Here is a 27,377-nt window from a genome sequence, read left to right as displayed (position 1 = left end):
AATTTTTAAGGAACTTTTAAGGAAACAAGAATTCATCATCCCCATAATTTCAAAACTTCAATTCTTCAAATAACTGATTATAACTTTTGAATTGGTAAAATTTGAATGATCTTGAAGTTAGTTTGGATAGTTTTTTTTAACAATGGTAACAGAGAACATTGTATTTATCAAACTTAATGGTCCCCTAAACTTTCTAATCCTCCCCATAACTCACATAGTTTGTATAATATTTCTAAATATTTTAATATAGTTTTTGTATAGAGAGATGATAATGCATCATGAAGACCTTTTATATTTGAGAGCAATCAGGATAATTCTGCTCAGGAAACATACAATATGTTTCAGTGTACCATAAATCAGAATTAAATTTTGAATACATAAACATTATTAAAACTTACTCAGAGTTTTTAACATAAGAGATCAGTGTAAATGTAGTGGAAAATTAGAACGAAACTCTTAATATTCACTTAAAACATATTTTTAAATGGTGTTCACTGGATTTTGGTAACAATTGAAAATAATTAAACATTTGTATTTATTTTTATCCATTTCACATTTTCCAAAATAGATGAGACATCTTATTATCAAAGATTTAAATTAAGTAACACATTCTGTGTTTACATGTCAATTAAGAATTAATTTTACGAATAAGTTATATTCAGTTTTAAAAATATTATTTTTCCATATCTCATTTTCAATATATTGCATTATACTTATAACATTTAAAAATATATATATAATATGATGTTTTAGTAACAACTCACAAATTAAGTAGCTTTAATATTAATTTTTCTTTTGCCATTTGTATATATGAAATTTACTTTTAAGTACTGACCTCTTAATATTTTTCCATAAAGTCTCTTCAGTATCTCTTGCCCAATTTACAGAGCTTATTGCAACATAACTGAGACCATTAGAAAATAATCCATGCTTGTTGCTATTCTCTCCTATTAGAACATAAAGTCCATTTAAAGACTTAGAAGTTTTTGTTAATTGTTGGATCTCCTGTGCATAGAAGAGTGCTTGGTGATCAAGTATTTATATCACACTTATCCTTGCTATATTATCAATGTAGCACTCAGAGAGGTCCTTCTAAAATCTTTAAGATGGTTCACCAAAAATCCTAATTGTGTTCTGCTTCACTCGCAGTAAAATTAAAAGTGTTTGAAATGGATAAGGCACTCCACAGTTTGTTCTTTACACCCCTTACCTCCCTACCTTAAGCATGTTCTATGGGTTTTCTTGTTTACACTTTTTCCAACTCTACAGGCCTCTTTATAGTTTCTTAGATAAAAAGTGACACATTCCTTAAGGGATTTAGCACTTGTGCTTTCCACTGCCAGAAAACTTCCTCTAATATGTACATATCTTCTTCTCTCACCATTATTTTTTTCTTTTGGGTAAATGACATGTTCATTTCTGAATAAATCATGTTGCCAATGTAAAGTTATTTATCTGATGTTAAAATTGTTTATTTCTTCTTTCATGATGAGCATGATTCTTTACAGTGTATTTGACAAAAGATATAGCCTTGATCTCTGGCAATAAGGCCCCATTATGTCTAACTGGCATCACAAATAAGGCACAACTTACAATCACAATAAATGTTAGACAATATAAGCATGAAAAGTAAATTTTAAACAAGGATAGAGCACCTTTAGTTGGATGCACACGTTCAGAGTGAATGTTGGAATGAGAACAGCAAAAGGAAATTAGATCTAATCTGGGATTATGTTGTGATTTTTACATTTATCTTCTGAGAAAAGGAAAAAGTTGACATTTTTTTATTATACAAGTTGTCAGAAAATTGTTAAGAGTGTGAAGGACATGTATAGAAGTCTTGTTAAGAGAATATATATGTCAACAAGGAAAATAATAGCTGGGTGCTGGTGTTTCGCACCTGTAATCCTAGGTAATGGGGTGACAGAGATCAGGGAGATTGCAGTTCAAAGCCATCCTCAACAAATACTTCATGACATCTTATCTTGAAAAAGGCTATTGGAGTTGCTCAAATGGTACAGTGCCAGCTTAGGAGGTCTGAGACCCTGAGTTCAAATCCTGGTACTACAATAAAGGAACAAAAAAAGATGTCTTCCTTGTAGGTTCCAGGAGCTCATGAAGACTGAAAGCCAAGAGCATCAATGGTGTCTTGAGTTCTGTAGTACACAACTGTCAAGGGAAGGCTTAGATTTGTTACAGCTACCTCAGGCTACATCCAAACTTCTCATCTTCTAAGGACTGGGGACAGCAGTCACAAAGTTCCATTTCTGCCTTGTGTGCTGACCACATGTCCAAAACAGGGAAAATTGAACTAAATGTGTGATTCCAGTAGTAAAGTCACTTTTTATATTGTTTACTTGAGTGTCATCTTTTCAGTAAGGCTTTCCCTGCTTTCCACATTTAAAATCAGAGAGCCCAGACACACCTCCCTACCTTCTAATGGGGCTCTCATACATGTTATATTTATTTTAGTGTATCTTTCCCCAATGATAAAGTGAATTCTGCAAGGACAAGGACTTTGTCACTTTTGTTCACTTCTGTAGGTTTAGTATCTACAGAAGTGCATGGAATGTAGTAAGCATTCAATATCGATCAATAAATAGATGAGAGATTTACACTGAAAAAAGTTTCCGCAATTTGTACAGCCAGTAAACTCACATTAATATTGATATATAAGAATTAGATATTGGTTTGGCATAAAGTTTTGAAATCATAGCTATGTAAGTAAGCACACTTAATTCATCACATAAAAGCCATACAATCTATTGCTTTTAATTTGTTTTTCAGTTTACCTGAAAATTCATATAACTTGTTTGTTTTTTCAGTTTTTTTGCCTATAAAGCATGGACAATCATAACAGGACTTATCTCAAAAGTTTGTGTGAGATTTAAATTGTGTATGTTTATGTATACAATGATTTTCATTGTATCTATAACCTGTTCTTATCATTGAAATTTTAAGGGAACTTTTCATATCATTATCCATTCTATGTCTACCTCTTTTTTTCAGCATTCTCTGCTTTATTCCTTATTTCTTTGCCAAGTTACACTGCCGTCAGTGTATAGTAGCAAGACTGATTAATGACAGGGAAGGCTGTCTCTCTGTGAACTTTGCTCAAAAATGAAAATCTTCCTTCTTTTATAGCTCTGATTATTCTCACTCCTATTGTTGATTCCACTTCTTCATGGAATATTGGAACTTAAAAAGTAGTGTGGTTCCCCTCCAATGGGTGTTCTGCAATAAAGTGGCCATGGCAGCTGTCTGAAAAGCCCTTTTCTCTCACTGCTCCATGACTAAACTCATGCTATGTTAAGTAAATTAACCTAGAGAGTGAGTAGAAGCTGTTCAGGATACTGGTTACTAAACATAGAAATGGAATTTTATACCCAAATTAGCAAAATGATGAATTAAAAGATATGCCTATTCCAACACATACAGACTGACACACACACATGCACACACCAATAACCAGGAGCATATATACCCCAGGAAGATATACGAAATTTAATTTGCAAAAATTTCCCCTCCAAAATAAATATCTATTAAATTTAAATCTAAATTATGCTTCTTGCTTTTAATTTCTATTGGTTTCTAAGAAAAAGTGTGACAGTTTATTTTATGTGCTGTGAACAAGGATCCTGTAGAGACAATAACCAAATTAACAACATTTTTCCCCGAAGGATCTCAGCACCAAAAATGGCACAAATTTCAGTATTAGATAAATATAGAATTATTCCTAACCTTTCTAATACTGAAGAGAAATTCCAGTAATGCTAATGAACAAAGAAATGACTATATTTAGAAAAGTGAACTTCATCCTCATCTTGCTGTAACATTAAAGTGATAAAATATTGCTACAACAATCTAACACATATATTACCTAATTTTGATGGACCTTGTCAATTTTGTAATGTGATATACTTAGTAACATGACAAACTTTAGAGCAATACAATTGAAATATGCATTATTTAGAATCTAAGTGTAATCAGCACTTTTATAAACATTAGTAGAATTAATCTTAACTGGTTGCTATCAAACAAAGAAATTCACACACAGCTATGTAAACCCCTGATCCAAAAATTTGCATTATCATTGATTATAAAAGAACCATATTTTAAATAGGTTCAACTGCATATTTAAAATATAAAATTTTATCTAAACTTACCACCCTTAATTGAAATAATTACTCAAAAAGGAAACAATTAAAATTACAGAAAATCTTTCTGGTCGAAATTAAAATGAGTCTGTAGAAATATCAACTGAAATTACATGGAGAATTAGCATTTGTTTCCAAATTTAACCTGAAAATCATTTCAGTGAGAAAAAGAACAATGTGTTGTTTTATGTGGATCAGATGCACGTTTTAACATCAGTTCAATATATTACAAAATCCAAACAAGTGCAGAAGATAATTGGCTTTAGAAGCAGCTGAAATTATTTTAAATCTGTGGAATTGAGGAAGTACACTCTCTGAAGAATTAACTCTAACTCTGTGTGATGAACTACAACATGAAAGATCCAATTGTTTTCATAATATTCAATGCAATAATTTGACTTCCACTGTCAGATAAGATGCAGTTCAGATACACACCAATTTAAAAAAGTAATTTTTTTAATACTCAGATTGGTATTGTGCTTAAAGAAGGAGCCGTTGTTTAACTAAGAATTTCCTTTAAAAATCACTGGAAGAAGTAAGATATCATTGTACACTAAAATGTGGTGTGCTTTAGGGAAAATTTTATCTTCAACACTTTAAGAACATTTTTCTGCATCTTTTTAAATTTGTTAAACAATAAATTTTTAAGACAGTTCAGAGTCTATTTTATTACAGGCAAAAGTTACTATAGATCAGAACCTTTCACTGCTTTTGCTTCCTGACTCATGATTCTTCATGCTTGTGCTACAAATTAACAGAAGAATGCATTCCACAAATAAATGATTTGAATAAGATTATTGATATAATCTGAAAATGTATATTTGTTTGGGTTTAACATTTACCTTCAAATTTTCATAAATAGTTTAGCATGTTAGTATTTTGAGTACTAATGATAAATTACTCTGATTCAATAAAGCAAGCCAACAGTAACAAGTTCCAATAGATAAAATTACACCAAAGAGATTGAAATTCTGTTTCTAGGTATGACCACCACCCTAATAGACAAAGCCTTGCCATCCACTCCTTGCCACAATTCCCAAAGAAAACTACTATACACAACATAAAAATTAAGAAGTGATGGCATAACAATACTACAGATGAAATAAAAGCAGTCAGACTCTATTAGAGATCTCATATTCCTTTTTAAGAAGCTGAGATGGATAGCTATACAAGTGGCTTTATTCCAGAATTATGGACACTGTACTTTGCAAAGGATCAAGAGTATACAGATAATATTGCAGAATTTTTAGCTGGACTAGTAAAAACATATTCCTGAAAATAGGGAGCACTTAAAATCATGGGTAAGACCCAGAGAACAGATTCCTAATGTGTCCATACGCATCTCTGACACCTGTCACAACCACTCTTAAAGGAAACAGACTCTATACACAACCCAACTAAAAAAAGTCAAAGATTTGAATACTACTGGAAAAACTGCACAAAAACAGTTTGTTGTTAAAGACCAGCTTAAAAAAGTTAACCATTAAAATAGAAAGAAAGAATACGTATTGGAGGAAAAGTAACAAACTCAAATCACAATTTAACATTGATATTTTCAAGATACAATGCAATATTAACCAAATGGTGAAGAAAGGAGGAAATGGATCAAATACTGAGATAAGACAGTTGTTTGAACTAGCAGATAAGAACTCCAGATTTCTTTGTATCTTGATACATTTTTATTATGTAATGTTCCACTTTGTCTCTAATAATTGCCTTTGTCCTAAACTCTAGTGCATTGGATACATACTTTTACTTTTTAAAGTTAATGTTTGCCTAGTATAGCTTTTCCATCGTTTCATTTGCAATCTGTCATTGTATTCTAAATGAATTTTTTTTTATTTTTTATTGTTAGCATAAAATAGTTATACAGCAAGTACATTGTGAGATTTACATATGTGCTTGCAATATACCTTAATTAGATTTACCCTTTTATCTTTCTCCTTTACTCCCAACCCCATTTAGAAAAATTTCAGCAAGTTTCATTGTTCTATTTTCATACCTGAATGTAAAATACTTCCACTATATTCACCCTCCATTACCTTTACTTATGCCCTTTCCCCTCCAAATTGTACCCACACCCAGAAAGTAATTGTTTTACCTCATGCCTTTCATTTTTAAAATAAAAAGATTTTTGCTAGTTTATGATAGTTATACAAGAGATTTTTTTGTGACATTTCAATACGTAAGTGTATTGTACCCCAAATTGGTTAATCCCCTCTATTATTCTCCTTTCTACCTTAGTATCTTTCTTATAGTTATTGCAACATTTTAATTTTCCATATTCATACCTGTATAGAAATTACATCAAGTTTATTCAAATGAGTTTTTTAAGACAGCACATTGTTGATCCAAGTTTGTTGTATTTTTCATCCATCTTCTCATTCTCTTTCTTACTTAGAATGCTTAGAACACTGATACTTAAATTAATTTATTGATATGTTAAAGGTTAAGACTGCAATTTTATCTTTTTTTTTCTTATTGTTCAAAATGTTTCTTTCTTCTCTGCTTTTTTTGTGTTGTAGGCTTCCTGTAGAATACTTGCATATATTTTAGGATTGCATGCTATTCTAGTTATGGTTTTTAATATATCACTTTGTATTTGCTTAAAGACTATTCTGGTATTCCAAAAGGCACATGTAAGTTGTCAGACTACTGGCATTGACATCTGATCACTTGAAGTGAATTACAACTTTACATCTATTAAGTTTCACTTATCATCTTAAATTTTAAAATATAATTATATTACAAATTTTGTCTATGTACATGGAGCACTGACTTTCATGCCATCATGAAATATTTTGACCATCAAATACGAATGACTAACTGAGAAATAAAATATTCATGAGAGTAAAATATTCTGTCAATTTTTTTTTGTATATGTGAAACAATTTTTATTTATGTTTAGTTTTTTTTCCATTTCAGTAAAGAGCTTTCATTCTTTTTTTGTTTAGCTTTCTTTGTCAATTTTTATAAATTTTATGTTTTAATTAAATTTTTTAATTCCCAAGTCTTCTGTTTTCACTTCCTTTCTTTACAGAGGGATTCTTTCAGTCATTCTTTAAAGGAATGACTTTATTGACATTTTTATTGCTAAAGCATATTTTTTACAGTTGTAAAATGTGCACTTCACTGTCAATATTTGCTCTTTTGTTTTCAGAGGTGTACTTATGATTTTTGGGGAGGAGCTATTTTTTCTTTCAAATTTTTTCTAATTCTTTTAAAATTTCCACTGTTATTATCCTGTTAATCTTGTATTATACCTGCGCAGTTGCTGGGTCTTTTGTTGCTTTCCCACAGGTCCCTGATGCTCTTCATTTTTTTGTCAGTCTGTTTTCTTTCTCTTGCTCACATTGGTTGCATCCTATTTATCTGCCATCCAGTTCACTGATTCTGTCCTCCATCATCCCCACTCTACTCGTAAGATCATTTGAAAAATTTACTTGTTATTGAATTTTTCAGTTCTCTAAATTCCATTTGATTTTTAATTAGTTCTACTTCTTTGCTGAAATTTTGACATTTTTGTTTCCAAAAATTTATAATTGTTTATTTAGCATTTTATGGTAGCTTCTTTATAATATGAATATGAATATGAATTTATAATATGAATATATGATCATCTTGGTATTGGACAATGTTATGGGCTGACTTTTGTACCTCCCAAATTGGATACCTAACTCCTAGTACTTCAAAATGTTGCTGTATTTTGATACAAATTATTGAAAAAGTTAATTGAATTCAAGGCAGTCACTAGAGTCCCAAGCCCTATGAATGGTGTCTTTATGAAAAGAGAAAACTTGGATTTAGGTGGATGTAAAGAGAAAACCATGTGAAGACAGAAGGAGAAGGTGGCCATCTACAAGATAAGGAAAGTGGCTTCAGAAGAAACCGTCTTTGCTGACAACTTGCATGGATTTCTAGACTCCAGAACAATGGGGAAATATGTTTCTGTTATTTAAGACACCCTCTATATGGTAGCCTGTTGTTGGTGTAACCAATGTTTTCCACTTGCACCACTGATATTTTAAATATTATTTGAGAATATTAAATTCTCAAATATAATATTTGTAATTATAAATAATTGTATATTATAAATATAATATAATATATATTTAAATAAATAAATATTTATTTATTATAATATACATTTATAATATATTACAATATAATATAATTATAAAATAAATTATATATATTTTAAATATTGAGAATTTTCAGCCTTTCTTTATTTTTCACCACATTCTCTCTCTTCTCCTTTTAGAAGTCTCAGATTCCAATTTTCCATATATTTGAGCATTTGATACTGTCTTAATTTTATTTGGCAATTACATCATTCTTTGTATTCTTCAATTTATATAATTTTTGTAGCTGTATCTTTAAACCACTTACTCTTCATCTTTCATTTACATTTTCTTTTTTACACTATTGAGATTTTCCTATATTTTTTATATATTTATATATAAACATGAAATTTATTAATTATTAACTATTTATTATTTATTATTTTATTTTATTTTATTTATATGTATTTATATTTATATATTTATATTTATTATAATAAATATTTAAATAAATATTAAATATGTTATAATACATATTATAATACATAAATATTATATTATGAATATATAATTTATATTTATAAATTTAATATTTATATTATATTTTTATAATATATAATACATAATTATATATTATTTCAATGCCTTTTTGACTTCTCAGTTGATGTGCATCTTACTACATTATTGCAAATAATTGAAGTTTTGGAAGCTCAATACTTTCCTTTTTTCTACTTACACCTTCAAAGTAAAAGTGAAATAATTATTCACATCATGTCATTGCTTCAGTGTGGAATATAAGATCAGTTATTTGCTTGGTCAGGTTATTCTAAGGGGAATTTGGAAGCATGGGATTAACTCACCGTGCTTTGTTGCTTCAGGATGGAGCAGGTACCCATACTCCCATTAATACCGCAAACACAGGGAGAAGTGAGGTATCGATGTTCCTATCGCATTACTACATCTTCCTGATACCATGTTGAACAGCTCAATAAGCATTCGACTGAACCTTACTGACCCCAAGAGTACAGGGAAATTGTTGTGTTGAGTACTCCAAATCTGTATTACTTTCCTCAGTCTTGATTCTGGGCATGAAAGGAGAGTTATCTCTTCACTAGAAAAAAATATTTAAGGGCTGGTGGAGGGGATCAAGCAGCATAGCACTTGCCCAGCAAGTGCAAGGCCCTGAGTTCAAACTCCAGTATCACAAGAAAAAGAAGATTTAAAAATGATTCTTATAATTATCCTCAAAACTTTTAAATCTTATGAATGTTTAAGAAAAGGAAATTCTCAACAAATAGAAACAATCAAAAATAACTGAAAGAAAATTCTGAAACTCAAAAATATAGGAAAATCTCGGTAGTGTAAAAAAGAAAATGTAAATGAAAGATGAAGAGTAAGTGGTTTAAAGATACAGCTACAAAAATTATCTAAATTGAAGAATACAAAGAATGATGTAATTTCCAAATAAAATGTTTGGAAAAAGTTAAGACAATATCAAATGCTCAAATACATGGAAAATTGGAATATGAGACTTCTAAAAGGAGAAGAGAGAGAATTTGGTGAAAAATATTGAAAGAAAGGCTGACAATTCTCAATTTTGACTAAAACCAGAAGTATTCAAATGTAAGATACCATGAATTATAAGCCAAATCAGAAGGAGAAGTTGATGTGTAGCACTGTAGTCAAATTACTGAAATTCAACAAAGAACAAGTCTTGAAATTAACAAGAAAAAGAGCACACAGGGGTAAAAGTACAAACAGTGAAGCAAAAATCATATAACCAATGATTTATTGTTCATCAGAAACTCTGGAGGCAATAAGAGATTTGAAGGAAATACTTAAAATGCTGGAAAGATAAAACTATTAACTCAGAATGTAATGTGCAGGAAACAACATAATGAAACCCACTAAACACTGTTTAAAAGAGGGAGAGTAAGTGTAAAATTTAGGGAGAAAACTTGTTCAGGAACACTGTATGCATGTATTAAATAATTGCAATGAAATACTGTGGTATTTTTTTATTTTATTATTATGCTGGGTTGGGGTATATTGTGGCATTTACAAAGGTTCCTACAATATATCAAATATATCATACTTTAATTCACCCCTCCACCATTCTCCTCTCCCCCAGATCAAAAAGGAGTTTTAGCAGTTATCTTGTTTCTGTTTATATTCATGACCTGATATTATTAATGCATGATGAATCAATTTTTTAAAACATTTAAAAAGTAACCTTTAAAATAAATGATTGAATGCTTTTGCCACAAGAAAGTAATGTGTGAAAGATAGACAGGTTAACCTGTTTATGTCATATATATCCTTATCAAATAATCATAGATACAATTATTACACTTTTATGTATATTTTAAAAACAGATTTAACAAAAAGTTAATAAATGAAAACTAAGCAAATTTATCATCAGTTAACTTTTATTACAAGAAATTTCCAAATAAAGTCCTTTCTATCAAAGGTAAAGACTAGTAAGTTGAAATGTAGGTGCCTAGAAAAAGAACAAGCACATCATAATTAGTAAAATATATGAGTAAAACTGAAAACAGTTTTTTTATCATGATCCACTTAATTTCTGTAAAACCACATAGCTGTTTTTAAAACCTAAGATTTAAAACCTTATTCTGTGAGGTTTTATTACACATGGATTCACTGTCTATTGCAAATATAATATAAAGGACACAGTACAAGACATGAATGTATAAGTTCACAAAATTTCAATATTTTGTTCTAAAAATATTCAAAAGATCCATAGCAACTAACACTACCAAATCCTCTGATCTACCTGATATTTGTAGGTCTCAATGCCCAACAATGGCATATTACACATTATTTCTAGTGCATTATCAAGGCATACCACATTCTGGATCGTAAAGCAGATTCAACAAACTTAATAAGCATGAAACCAAACAAAAGATTTTTCCTCAACCACAGCATAAATACAGATAAATAAACATAAGAAAATCAAGATTGTTAAAAGTTGAAATTAATTAACTGATTTCTGAATACTTATTGTATTATACAATCATAAGAAAAATGAGAAAATATATCGACTGAATGAAAATGAAAATATGTCACATTTTGATGATTTAACTAAAAGGGTTTAGAGTAATATTTACGGCTTAAATTTTTTTTTTGCATTACTGGAGCTTGAACTCAGGGCCTACACCTTGACAAACTCCAGCAGCCCTTTTTGTGATGGGTTTTTTTGATAGGGTCTCATGAACTATTTGCCCAGGCTGGTTTCAAACATAATCCTCCTTCTCTCTGTCTCCTGAGTAGCTAGGATTACAGGCATGAGCCAAGGGCAGCCAGGTAATATTACAGTTCTTAAGGATTATGCTAATAATGAAGGTAGCTTTAAACAAATTACATAAATACATTTATGAAACTGGGTAAAAGAATAAATTCAATGTAAATCAAGCAAAAGTAAGGAAATGCATGAATCAATTCAATAAAAAATAAAACAAAATTAGAAGATTAATAAAATCCAAAGAATTTTAAAAATCAGTGAAGATGACTCAAAAAATCTCTTCCCAGTGTCTTCAAGAAAAACAGACAGCAAGCCTAAGCAACAAACATAAAAATGAAAGAGGAAATAATACTGCAAACTTTTCTGACATTAAAAAGAAAATGTGCTGTTACAAAAAAATGTTTATGTAGATAAATTTAACAAGCTATATGAAATGAGAAAGCAATAGAAAGAAAAACATTATCCAAATGCTCTCAAATTGAATGTGTTATGTGAATTAATGAACCCCAATGTTAACTAAAAACATTTCCAACTAAAAAAGTACAGTTCCTGATAGCTGCACTAAGTGGTATCTTTTATTAAAATATTTAGTCTTTGAAAATATCTTTAAGCAAATACGGGAAAAAAGAGCAATTCTCAACTCTTTTTTGAAGCCAATATTGTAATAATTCTGAAACTAGATAAAAATATCAGTAGATAATTATAGATCATTATCATTTTAAGCATGAATACAAATATGAAAACCACAACAAAATCATGAAAGGGCAGGCAATACCAAACCACAGGAGAAGAAAAAGCAAGAAAGTAAAGAGTAACATTGTTTCAGCTACACATAATCAAACTCTTAATTGACAAAGACAACTACATGACAGGGATCACCATGTACTTATTAATAATAACACTGAATGTTAATGGACTAAATTTACCCATTAAAGACACCAAATGGCACTGGATTAAAAAGGAAGATCCAACAATCTGCTGCCTAAAGGAGACCCACCTCATAGACAGCAATAAGCACTGGCTGAAAGTGAAAGGCTAGAAGAAGATTTACCAAGCCAACCATTCCTGAAAACAGGCAGGAGTAACAATACTTATCTCGGACAAAGTAGACTTCAAACTTACATTGATTAAAAGAGGTAAAGAAGGACACTCCATACTAATAAAAGGAGAAATACACCAAAACAAAATAATAATTATCAACCTACATGCACCAAACATCAATGCACCCAATTTCATCAAATATACTCTGAAGAACCTAAAAACATGTATAAACTCCAACACAGTGATAGTGGGAGACCTTAATACTCCCTATCACCAATAGATAGGTCATCCAAACAAAAAATCAATAAAGAAATTCTAGAACTAAACCAAACCATAGATCAAATTTACCTAGCTGATGTCTACAGAATGTTTTATCCAACTTCTGCACAATACACATTCTTCTTAGCAGCCCGTGGAACCTTCTCAAAAATTGATCATATCTTAGGGCACAAAGCAAGCCTCAGCAAATATAAGAAAATAGAAATAATCCCATGCAATCTATCTTGCCACAACACATTAAAACTAGAAATCAACAATAAAAACAGCAGTAAAAACATATAAAGAATTGGAAGCTAAACAACACATTTCTCAATGATGAATGGGTCATTGATGAAACAAAAGAGGAAATTAAAAGATTCCGGGAAGTTCATGAAAATGAAAACATGACTTACCACAACCTATGGGATACAGCAAAGGCAGTCCTAAGAGGAAATTTTATAGCCATGAGTGCATATATTAAAAGTACAGAAAGATCTCAAATCATTGACCTAATGCTACAGCTCAAACTCTTAGAAAAACAAGAACAAGCAAATCCCAAAACAAGCAGAAGGAAAGAAATAATTACAAAAAGGGCTGAAATCAATAAACTAGAAACCAAAAAAACCATACAAAGAATCAATGAAACAAAAAGGTGGTTCTTTGAAAAAATAAATAAGATTGACAGACCCCTAGCAAACCTGACTAAAATGAGGTGAGAAAAAAGCCAAATCAGTAAAATCAGAAATGCAAAAGGGGAGATAATAACAAACACCACGAAATCCAGGAAATCATCAGGGACTACTTTGAGAACCTATACTCTAATAAATTTTAAAATCTTGAAGCAATGGACAGATTTCTAGAAACTTACAACCACCCAAAACTGAACCAAGAAGATATTAGTCACCTGAATAGATTTATAACAAAAAAAGAAATTGAAGCAGAAAACAAGAGCCTCCCAAAAAAGGAAAAGTCCAGGATCCAATGGATTCACTACTGAATTCTATCAGTAAAGAATTTAGTTCTTCTTAAAGAAGAACTAAAACCAACTCTACTTAAACTGTTCCAGGAAATAGAAAGGGAAGGAACACTGCTTGACTCATCTTATGAAGCCAATATTACTCTCATCCCAAAAACAGACAAAGGCCCCTCCAAAAAAGAGAACTATAGGCCAATTTCCTCAATGAATATCAATGCAAAAATCCTTAATAAAATAATGGCAAACCGAATCCAACAACATATCAGAAAGATCATACACCATGACCAAGTTGGTGTCATCCCAGGGATGCAGGGATGGTTCAACATACACAAATCTATAAATGCAACACAGCACATCAATAGAGGCAAAGATAAAAACCACTTGATCATTTCAATAGATGCAGAAAAAGCCTTCAACAAGATTCAACACCACTTCATGATATAAGCTCTAAGAAAACTAGGAATAGAAGGAATGTACCTCAACAGTGTAAAGGCTATTTATCACAAACCTACAGCCAACATCATACTAAAGGGTGAAAAACTGAAACAATTCCCTCTAAAATCAGTAACAAGACAAGGGTGTCCACTATCCCCACTCCCATTCAACATAGTACTGGAACTCCTAGCCAAAGCAATTAGGCAAGAAGAAGAAATAAAAGGAATATAAATAGGTAAAGAAACTGTCAAAATATCCTTATTTGCTGATGATATGATCCTATACTTTAAAGATCCAAAAAACTGCACCCAAAAGCTCTTAGACACCATAGTCAGTTACAGTAAGATGGCAGGATACAAATTCAACCTACAAAAATCATTAGCTTTTCTATACACCAACAACAAACAAACTGAGAAGAAATATATACAAACAATTCCATTCACAATAGCTTAAAAAAAATCAAATACCTAGGAGTAAATTTAACAAACGATGTGAATGACCTCAACAAAGAGAATTACAAACTCCTGAAGAAAGAGCTTGAGGAAGACTACAGAAGATAGGAAGATCTCCCATGCTCATGGATCAGCAGAATCAACATAGTAAAAATGGCTATACTATGGAAACCAATCTACATGTTTAATGCAATTCCTATCAAAATCCCAATGACTTTCACAACAGAGATAGAAAAATCTACTCTAAAGTTCATTTGGAAATACAAGAGACTGCGAATAGCCAAAGTAATGCTCAGCAAAAAATGCAATGCTGGAGGTATCACAATACCCATCTTCAGACTATACTACAAAGCAATAGCAATAGAAACAGCATGGTACTGGCATAAAAACAGGCATGAAGACCAATGGAACAGAATAGAAGATCCAGATATGACTCCACACAACTATACCCACCTCATTTTTGACAAAAGGGCCAAAAATATATGATGCAGAAAAGACAGCCTCTTCAACATATGTTGCTGGGAAAAGTAGTTATCCATCCACAAGAAACTGAAACTAGATTCATGGCTATGACCCTGTACTAGTATCAACTCAAAATGGATCAAGAACCTAAATATCAGACCTGAAACTCTGAAGTTACTAAAGGAAGGAGCAAGAAACACTCTGGAATTAATAGGGATAGGCAAGGACTTCCTCAATACAACCCCAGCAGCCCAGCAACTATGAGAAAGGATGGACAAATGGGACTTCATAAAATTGAAAAGCATTTGCACAACAAAAGAAATGGTCTCTAAACTGAAGAGATCACCCACAGAGTGGGAGAAAACATTTGCCAGTTATACGTCAGACATAGGACTTATAACCAGAATATACAGGGAACTTAAGAAACTAAACTCTCCTAAAATCAATGAACCAATTAAAAAATAGGTAACTGAACTCAATAGAACTTTCTGAAAAGAAGAAATTCAAATGGCCAAAAAACACATAAAAAAGTGCTCACCATCTCTAGTCATAAAGGAAATGCAAATCGAAACCACACTAAGATTCCACCTCACCTCTGTTAGAATAGCCATCATCAAAAACACCATCAACATGTTTTGGTGAGGATGTGGGGAAAAAAGAGCCCTTGTACACTGCTGGTGGGAATGCAAGCTAGTACAACCACTCTTGAAAAAAATTTGGAGAGTTCTTAAAAATCTAAACATAGATCTGCCATATGATCCAGCAATCCCACTCCTGTGGATATACCCAAAGAAATGCAACACAGATTACTCCAGAGGTACCTGCACACCCATGTTTATTGTGGCTCTATTCACAATAACCAAGTTTTTGAAACAACCAAGATGTCCCACTGTTTATGAATGGATCAATAAAATGTGGTACTTGTACAAAATGGAATTTTACTCAGCCATGAAGAGTAATGAAATCTTATCATTTGCAGGTAAATGGATTGAGCTAGAGAACATCATTCTGAGTAAGGTCAGCCAAGCTCAGAAGTCCAAAAATGATATGTTCTCCCTCATAAGCAGACTTTAGATCTAGGGCAAACGCAGCAATGAGGTTGGACTTGGGTCACATGATAAGGTTAGAGCACATTTGGGTGATATAAAAATAGGTAGAAAACCTAAAACATGAAAGCGTTTGATGTCCCCACTCCAGAGGAGCTAATACAGAAACCTTGAAGCAACAGAGGTTATCATGAGAAGGGGATCAGTAACCAGGATAAAGATCAGTTAGAGATGAATCAACATGGGTCATAACACGTGTACATGAAAGAAATGCTAGGAATATTTCTGTATAGCTATCCTCAACTCAACTAGCAAAAATGCTTTGCCTTCCTTATTAAGCTTGTCCGTTTTCTTCAACAAAACTAGTGATAAAGGCAGAATAGGACCTGCCTGGAACTGAGGGGGGAAGGAGGAAAGGGTGGGGGATGGGAGCAGGGAGAAGAAATGACCCAAACAATGTATGCACATGTGAATAAAAGAATAATTTAAAAAAACCACAATAGAATATCAAAACTCACTCACTAGAATAACTAAAGCTAAAAAATCACTGATTAGGATAGGAAAGAAAAATATGCTATAGCCATATCACATACTACCATGCAGAAAAAACTTAAAATATAAATACATAAAAAACATAAATAATCTCAAAAATAAGCAAACTGAAACAAACATTGAAGACTGTACACAGCAGAAATTCAATTGTACTCATGGGCTATTTAATGACATGGATATCTGCTGAGAAATTCAAAGTTAGGTGATTTGTCATTGTGGAAACATCTTAGAGTTATTTACACAAACCTAGATGGTACAGTTCAATCATTCAACATAGCCTCTTAATGGAATGTAGAGATATACTGCCAACATAACACAACATATGACCCTAAAGGAAACTTTTTTTTCAGAAGGAGGAGTATACGTTAAAATACCTATTGAAAGTACAGTATATTAAGGACAGAAATCAGTAACATGTGCTATAATTTCAGATGCTATGGACTGTAGATAATTTTATGTGCTATACTTTTATGTAATTTGCAGTGCACAAAGTAACTTCATTTATTCCAGGATCACAATAAATATATGAGTAATCCCTCTACCTATGTTACTACAGTTGTGTCTCCACTAAGTGATATGATTGTTTTTGCTTCATTATAATGTTATGTGACCACTTTTGTAAATGCAGGCTGCCATTTACAAACACCATTATGTAGCACATAATCTGACATGAAATTTTAGAAAACTCATATCCATTGTGACAAGAATGAGGTCACTGGTTACTTAAGATCAGGAATAGAAAGATCCATAAAATGTAAAATGTAAGAGTAAATAAAACTTGGAATGAGTGAAAAGCTGTACACCCTGACTATGGTGAAAGATTTGTGATTGTATTAAACTACAAAACTTCATCATATCATTCACTTAACAGTAGTGAATTCTACTAAATTAGAGTTTCCATAAAAATAGAGAAAATATAGCAAATAATTAACCACTGATTACAGAATTAGTAAAATAAGGGAGTCTAAAACCCCAAATATTTGTTTCTATTTTTAAAATTCATCCAATAGGCCATACATCCTGTCAAATAAAACAATATTTTGAAGTGTCATTACTTTTTGAAATCTTTGTGATGTTTCTATAAAAAAAACTGTCAAAGATCACAACCCACACAGTAATACCAATACCCACACAGCCAGTCAGATTTCTTTCACAATATAAATTAACATAATTATTTTGGATTTCAAATTAATTATATTAATATGATGACACATCTGCTGCAATGCTAAGAAAAATATTTTCAAGAGTATTCCTTTTATGACCTTAGTTTTAATCTAATTATGTTTTTAATAATTGTAAGACTACTTAGTATTAGGTGCTTCCTAAAGGGTAAAATGATGGAAAATATCACAGCATATAAAATGCCATCAGTAGACAGGATGATGTTCTTTCCCCACAGACTTAACTCTGGTGACCTCTCTCCCAACAGACATATCAACTTGAACAGCTATCATGCACAGATACTACCAGCACAAGAGCTAGTGAAATCAGAGAAGAGGTCATAGTGCTTATATTTAGTATAATGAAATAAAAATGACACATTGAAGAAGACAGGAAGGAAAGAGTTGCCTGTGACATATGATCTCCCCCAATTCTAAGCAAGACAGCACAGAAAAAGGTACACCTCACTGATGAAGGGACAGAGAATTAAGTCCAGGCCCTTGTAGTAAAAGCCAGTACCAGGTCTAGCATGGTGAAATCCAGTGCTATTACCACATAATGTTAGCATTACCCAAAGCTGCCAAGTGTTTGCCATCACTACCCCAAACACAAATTGCTGAAACCTAACACTGGGAAGATTAAAATAGCCCACATTTCATGGCCTGTTTATGGACAGAGTCTCTAGAATAGCTCTGGTGCCAGGAGAATTCATGATGCTGTAGTCATGACACATGTATTCAAACCACCATATCTGTGACTTTTTGTAGATAAGACATAAGTTGAACTTATGTCTTGGGTCATAAGTCCAACTCATCAATAGACAACACACACAAGTATAGACTTTGTTCCCAATCTAGTATTGTGATGGCCTGTTGGCTCAAAGTGTGTCACAGGTTGGCACCTTTGGTGGGCATCAGTATGTAACTGGATCTATATATGCTCTGGTCCACTCAGAGTGACTATGTTCAGGGCCAGGCAAAATCCTACAGTGTCTAGCCACAGGCAAGGAACTGTGGATGAGGCATCTGGGCTTAACCTGTCCCAGGGAAAGACTTGTGGGGACAGACTGCTAACTCAAGATGCTCTCCTGATCTTTTTTTTTTCTTGACTATAAACTAAACTGACAGAGTAATTGGAAGAAGACTAGCTTTGTATTGTCCTCTAGTAGTTAAACAAACCAGAGCAAAAGCAGATTTCTGGCAAATTTGGACTTGGATGCCTCTAGTGCTGAAATAGTAGAGGTGACTATAAGTTCTCAGAAAATGAAATGCCTACATCAAATTCTGGAAAAAGGAAAACTGGAATAAAATATCTCATCTTTCCATGTTAAAAGGACTGCACACACCATCAACCATCAATAGCTTTCAAAAAACCACACATCAACTACTAATTAAAGTAAGCTTCCAGAAACTGAATAGGTAGTAATCAGTATAGTACAATTATCAACAAGAGAATTTATAAACCCTGTTTAAAGAAACTCAATGAACTTAAATAATACACAAAGAAACATTTTAATACTTTGAAGGAGAAACTTAAAGAGATAGAACCAATAATTTAAAAAATAAAACAGAAATTCTTCAGCTAAAAATAAGTTCAGTAAAATTACAACAGTAGATGGTAACAATTGAAGGATATAATCATCAGAAGAAAGAACCAGTGAGTTGGAAGATTAGTTATTTTAAATTAGGGAGTTGGAGGAGAAAAAATAAAAATAATTAAGAATGAAGAAAGTTCTTGAGAACTTTGGGACAATATTAAGATAGCAAATGTTCAGGTTATTGTAGTTGGAGAAGGTCTTGAGAAGGCCAAGGGGGTAGAAGCATTGTTCAAGGAAGTAATATTGGACAAACTTCCAAAATCAAGAAGATAAAAATACCTATGTGAAGGAAAGTTAAAGTTCAACAGAAAAATTTAACTGTAATTCTCCTCCAATACATCTTATAATCAAGTACTCATAGGTGAAAGATAAAGAGAAGATTCTTAAGGTTACAAAAGAATAGAAACAAATAAAACACAGTGGTGTCCTACTTCACTTGATTGTCAACTTCCCAGCAGAAACTTTATCAACCAGGAGAGAGCTGCATGAAGTTTTCCCAATACAGAAGGAAAAAAGCTGTTAGCTGAGAAGAATATGTCTAGTAAAGCCATTATATGGAATTGAAGCAGAGATAAAGACTTTCTCAGACAAACAACAGCTGAGAGAAAATATCTCTACCAGACCTATTCTACAAGAAATATTAAAAGAAGTTCTCTAAACTGCAAAAATGATGCAAATATATATCCAAAATTAGAGCCCTCAAATATATGGAGAAAGCATTAATAGATGTGAAGTGAGAAATATACTTCAATATAACAATGTTTGGCGATTTTTAACACCTTTCTTTTACTAATGGACAGATCATCCATAGAGAAAATTAAAAAAAAAATCAGAGTGTATAAATGGACCTAAAAGATATCTACAGAACATACTATCCAACAGTTGCTACATACATATATTTCTCATCAGCACATGAGACATTCTATAAGACAGTGAATATGCCAGATCACAAAAATAATCTCATTTTTAATTTAAATCAGATTGAGTACTTTTTTGGGTCAGAATACAGCAAAGCTAAAAATCAATCAATGGAAAAACTCTTGAAAGTATAAAAATACATAGAAACTAAATTACTTACTGTTGAAAAATGATAAGGAAGAAATCCAGAATCTTCTTATGTTTGTTTCGGGAATTGAAAAGATTCTTGAAACAAACATAAAAAGAATTAGTAACATACCCCAAATTGTGGGATATACTAAATGCTGTAGTAACATTCAATATCCACATTAAAAAGAAAAAAACCTGAAATAAACAACCTATCACTACATCTGAGGTAACTAGATAAACAGGAACAAATTATACTCAAAATCAACAAAAGGAAAGAAATAAAGACCAGAGCAAAAGTAAATAAAATGGAGAATACAAAAATACAAAACTACAAAATATGAATAATATGTAAGATCAAAGATTGATTTCTTTGGAAAGACAAAATGTGTAAATATTTAGCTAAACTAATAAAGTAAAAGAAAATATTCAAATTAATGAAATCTGACACAAAAAGGGAGGCATTGCAACTAACACCACAGCAATGCCAAAGATCATTAGACCATTATTAGGAAGAACAAATTTGTTCATCTAGAAGAAATGAACAAATTCTTAGACACATACACCTTCCAGTACTAAGTCAGGAAGGAAAAGAAAACTTGAACACACCAAAACAAAAGTGACCCTGAATGAGAAATAAAAAGGCTGCCATCAAAGAAAAGTACATTACCAGATGACTTCACTGTGAGTTCTACCAAATAGTAAAAGAACTAATAGCAATACTCTTTAGTCTTTTCAAAAAAAGAATAAAAGAGGATGGGATAATTCTGAACACATTTTTAAAGTTCAAAACTATCCTTATAACCAAAACACTGAAGAACACAAAGACACAAAAAGAAAGAAAGAAAGTTTCAGGCCAATATCCTTGATGTTCATAAACTCAAAAGACCTTAACAAAAATACTACCACATGAATCTCAAATTGTACTTAAAAGGTTAGCCAGCATGATTGAGTGAGATTTTTCTCAAGGAGGTGAAGATGTTTCAATAAACATGATAAACATGATGCACTATATCAAATGAATGAAGGCTAAAAATAATATGATTATTACAATTGATGTAGAAAATACATTCAATAAAATTCAATATTATTCATTATAATAAATAATGAAGTAATTAAAAATACATGGATAGTAGTTCAAAATAATAAATGCAATTCATTAAAAGCCGATAGCTATTTTGCAAAGAGTAAAATTAAAGTCTTCCCCTCTAATATCTGGAGCAAGACAGAATTCCACTTTCACCACTTTTAGTCAACATAGTGCATAAAGCTAGCCTAAGTAATTAGGCAAGACAAAGTAATAAAGGTCATCAAAATTGGAAGTCAAATTGTCAAAGTTTGCATATGAGAAGATCTTATATAAAGAAAACTACAAAAATCCAAGCAAAAATCTACTAGAAATAATGAATGAATTCAGGAAATCTTCAAGATATAAAATCAACACAAAAAAGTTATTTTTCTATATGCCAATTGCAAATTACATAAAATAGAAATCAAGAAAGCAATCATATTTACAATATCTACAAAACATTAAATGCATAGGAACAAATTTACTCAAAGAAATGAAAGATTTTTATAATGAAAAATATTGTAAAAATTGATGAAGAGTTTGAAGAGGACACAAAAATTAGAAGAAAATCCATCACTTAATTACACATTTGAAAAATCAATATTGTTAATATTGTTAGTATGTCCATATTCCCCACAAGAATTTACAGATAAAATGAAACAATTATAAACATATAATGGCATTCCTTACAGAATTAAAAAATATTCTAATGTTTATACAGAACCACCAAAAACAGCCAAATAGCCCAAACCATTTAGAGTTGAAAGAAAAAGAATGGGAGGTTATTACATCACCTGGTTTTAAAATATATTTCAAAATTGTAGTAATCACACAGCATGACATTGGCATATAAATAGACAGAGACCAAGAGAACAGACTAGAGAACATGAAATTGGACTCAGACATCTGCACCAAACTGACTCTCAACAGAGGTGCTTAAGAACAAACATTGGAGAAAGCTCTCAAATCAATATTGAAGAAGAATAACCTAGGCCTCTATGCCTCAGTAGTTACAAGGTCCAACTCAAAATGCATTGAAGACTTTAATTCAAGACCTTGAAACTGGGAAACTAGCAGAAGAAAACATTGGGGAAATATTTAATAACATTAGAATGGGCCAGGCCCCAAAAGTATAGGAAATAAAATCTAAAATTAAAAATCAAACTAAAAATTTTCCACTCAGGAAAAGAAAGAATGATCAGAGTAAAGACACTGTTCACAGAATTGGAGAAAATATTTGCAAACTGTAAATTTGACTATTGATAAAAATTATGTACTATACATTTCAAAAAGCTGCAAGAAAAGATTTTGAAAAATTTCATCTAAAATAAATTATATATAATTGATTATATGTTTAACATGATTTAAACATGTTAAAAATTATGAGGTATATAAATGTAGCAAACATTGCATGGTACACCATTAATATATACAGCTTTTGTGAATGTGTGGGGCAATTAAAAATAAGTGGTATAAAATCAAAACAAAAGTAAAATGTCTGAGAATTCACACCATAAAATGTTTTTTTTAAAAAGTTTCATCATACTAATCATGTGTCAAGATAATCATCAATCCAATATTTTTCAGGTTTTATATTTAAAATCAAAATGGGACTTCCATTAAAACATTCTAACAAGTTATTTGAAAACAGTAAAGGGATTTCTTAAAGGTATAAATCCAACAACAGTTCAGAGACATGAAGCAGAGAAAGAAAAGCAAAAATTTTTAAAAGATAGCAAGTATGCACAAAAGTAATTACTTTTATCACACCCTGTAAGCTAAATACTAAATGGTTAGATAACACCACAAGAAGAAGGAACAACCAAATGTTCATTGGCAAATCCTAGAAAAGCATGGGAAGCAGTTAGGGACTCTTTTTATTTATTTATTTATTTATCTATTTATTCATACATGCATACAATGTTTGGGTCATTTCTGCCCCCTTCCCCCCACCTCCTCCTTTTCCCTCCACCCTCTCCCTCTCCCCCACTACACCCTCACTTCCAGGTAGAAACTCTTTTGCCCTTATCTCTAATTTTGTTGAAGAGAGCGTATAAACAATAATAAGAAGGACAAAGGGTTTTTGTTGGTTGAGATAAGTATAACTATACAGGGTGATTCCTCACAATGGTTTCATGTACATATGTGTTGTATTCTAAATTAATTCTACTCAAACTGACCTTTACTCTAGTCCCTGGTCCCCTTCTTCTATTGGCCTTTGTTACTTTAAAGTTTCTGCATTAGTTCCTTTGCATTGAGGACATCAGATGCTATCATGTTTTTTTGGGTTTCTTACCAATCCTCATACCTACTGTGTGTGCTCTCGTCTTATCATGTGACTGAAGTCCAATCCCCTTGCTGTATTTGCCTTTGATCTAAAGACCACATATGAGGGAGAACATATGATTTTTGGTCATCTGAGCCTGGCTAACCTCGCTCAGTGTGATGTTCTCCAGTTCCATCCATTTACTTGCGAATGACAAGATTTCATTCTTCTTCATGGCTGAGTAAAATTCCATTGTGTATAAATACCACATTTTGTTAATCCATTCATCAGTAGTGGGGCATCTTGGCTGTTTCCATAACTTGGCTATTGTGACTAGTGCTGCAATAAACATGGGTGTACAAGTGCCTCTGGAGTAACCTGTGTCACATTCCTTTGGGTATATCCCCAGGAGTGGGATTGCTGGATTATATGGTAGATCTATGTTTAGGTTTTTAAGAAGCCTCCAAATTTTATTCCAGAGTGTACTAGTTTACATTCTCACCAGCAGTGTTCAAGGGTTCCTTTTTCCCCACATCCTCGCCAACACATGTTGTTGGTGATGTTTTTGATGATGGCTATTCTAAATGGAGTGAGGTGAAATCTTAATGTGATTTTGATTTGCATTTCCTTTATGGCTAGAGATGGTGAGCATTTTTTCATGTGTTTTTTGGCCATTTGAATTTCTTCTTTTGAGAAAGTTGTGTTTAGTTCACTTGCCCATTTCTTTATTGGTTCATTAATTTTCGAAGAGTTTAGTTTTTTGAGTTCCCTGTAGATTCTGGTTATCAGTCAAAAAAAAGTCCCTGCCTATACCTATTACTTCAAAAGTGTTTGCTACTCTTTCCTATACCAACTCTAGAGTTTAAGGTCTGATATTAAGGTTTTTGATTCATTTTAAGTTAGTACTAGTACAGGGTGATAAACATGGATCTAGTTTCAATTTTTTGCAGACTGCTAACCAGTTTTCCCAACAGCTTTTGTTGAACAGGCTGTTTTTTCTCCATTGTGTATTTTTACCACTTTTGTCAAAACTAAGTTAGGTATAGTTGTGTGGATTCATATCCGGATCCTCTACTCTGTTCCACTTGCCTTCATGTCTGTTTTTGTGCCAGTACCGTGCTGTTTTTACTACTATTGCTTTGTAATATAGCTTGAAGTTGGGTATTGTGATACCTCCAGCATTGTTCTTTTTGCTGAGTATTGCCTTGGCTATTCACATCTCTTATGTTTCCAAATGAATTTTAGTGTAGATTTTTCAATCTCTGTGATGAATGCCATTGGGATTTTGATGGGAATTGAATTAAACATGTAGATTGCTTTTTGTAGTATACCCATTTTTACTATATTGTTTCTACAAATCCATGAGCATGGGAGATCTCTCCACCTTCTATAGTCTTCCTCAATCTCTTTCTTCAGGGGTTTATAGTTTTCCTTTTTGAGGTCATTCACATCATATATTGTTTCTCATTTTCTTCATTAGTAGTGTATATAAAAGTTAATGATTTTTGTTTGTTGATTTTATATCCTGCCACCTTGCTATAGCTCTTGATGGTGTCTTGGAGTTTTGGGATAGCATTTTTGGTTCTTTAAGGTATAGGATCATACCGTCTGCAAATAGGGATATTTTGACATTCTCTTCACCTATTTGTATTCCTTTTATTCCTTCTTCTTGCCTAATTGCTCTAGCTAGGAATTCCAGTACTGTATTGAATAGGAGTAGAGATAATAGTCATCCTTGTCTCGCTCCATATTTTAGAAGGAATGGTTCCAGTTTTTTACCATTAAGTATAATGTTGGCAGTAGGTTTATCATATATAGCTTTTATAATGTTGAGGAACGTTCCTTGTATTCCTAGCTTTCTTGGAGCTATTATTGTGAAATGGTGTTGGAACTTTCTGATGGCTTCTTCTGCATCTATTAAGATGATCAAGTGGTTTCTGTCTTTGCTTCTATTAACATGCTGTATTACATTTATTGATTTGCATATGTTGACCCACCCCTACATCCCTGGGATGAAGCTGACTTGGTTGTGGTGAATGATTTTTTTGATTTGTTGTTGAATTCGGTTTGCCATTATTTTGTTGAGTATTTTTGCATCAGTGTTCATTAAGGAGATTGGCCTGTAGTTCACCATTTTGCAGGTGTCTTTGCCTGTTTGGGGGATGAGCTTAATACTTGCTTCATAAATTGAGTTAGGAAGTTTTCCTTCCCTTTCTAGTTCATGAAACATTTTAAGGAGAGTTGGCATTATTTCTTTTTTAAACATCTGATGGAATTCAGCAGAGAATTCATCAGGTGCTGGAGTTTTCTTTTTTGGGAGACTTTATTGTGGCTTTAATTTCATTTTGTGTTATAGATCTATTCAGGTGATTAATGACCTCTTGGTACAGTTTTGCATGATCATAAGTACCTAGAAAGCTGTCAATTTCTTCAAGATTTTAATATTTATTAGAATATATTTTCTAAAAGTAGTCTGTGATGATTTCCTGGATTTCCATGGTGTTTGCTGTTATCTTCCCTTTTGCATTCTTGATTTTACTGATTTGAGTTTCTCTGCTCATTTTAGAAAGGTTTGCCAGGTGTCTCTTGATCTTTTTTATTTTTTCAAAGAACCAACTTTTTATTTCTTTAATTCTTGTATTTTTTTTCTATTTCATTGATTTCAGCTCTTATTTTTATTATTTCTTTCTTCTGTTTTTTTTTTTTTTGGAATGTGCTGGTTCTTGTTTTTCTAGGACTTTAAGATTTTGCATTAGTTCATTGCTTTGAGATCTTTCTGTCCTGTTAATATATGCACTCTTGACTATAAACTTTCTTCTTAGGACTGCCTTTGCTGTGTCCCATAGGTTCCTGTACATCATGTTTTCATTTTCATTAACTTCCAGGAACCTTTCAATTTCCTCTTTTATCAATAACCCATTGATCATTGAATAATGTGTTGTTCAGTTTCCAAATGTTTGTATGTTTTATGCTATTATTTTTGTTATTGAGTTCTAGTCTTACTGCATTGTGATCAGATAGAATGCATGGTATTATTTCTATTTTCTTATATTTGCTGAGACTTCCTTTGTGCCCTAGGATAAGACCAATTTTGGAGAGGGTTCCATGGGCTGCTGAAAAAAATATATATTGTGTAGAAGTTGGATGAAAGGTTTTCTAGACATCGTCTAGGTCCATTTGCTCCATGGTATGATTTAAATCTAGGATTACTTTATTGATTTTTGTTTTGATGACCTATTTATTGGTGATAGGGATATATTAACATCTCTCACTAGCACTGTGTTGGAGTTTATATATGTTTTTAGGTCCTTCAGAGTATGTTTGATGAAACTGGGTGTGTGGACATTGGGTGCATATAGGTTGATAATTGTTATTTCCTTTCAGTGTATTTCCCCTTTTATTAGTATGGAATGTCCGTCTTTATCTTATTTGATCACTGTAGGTTTGAAGTCTACTTTGTCCAAGATAAGTATTGCTACTCCTGCCTGTTGTTTGTAAATCTTCTTCCAGCCTTTCACCTCAAGCCTATGCTTGTTTC

This window comes from Castor canadensis, chromosome X (genome assembly GCF_047511655.1).
Source record: "Castor canadensis chromosome X, mCasCan1.hap1v2, whole genome shotgun sequence".
NCBI lineage: Eukaryota > Metazoa > Chordata > Mammalia > Rodentia > Castoridae > Castor > Castor canadensis.
The sequence above is the reverse complement of the archived record's forward strand: the minus strand, read 5'-3'. Positions refer to the sequence as shown.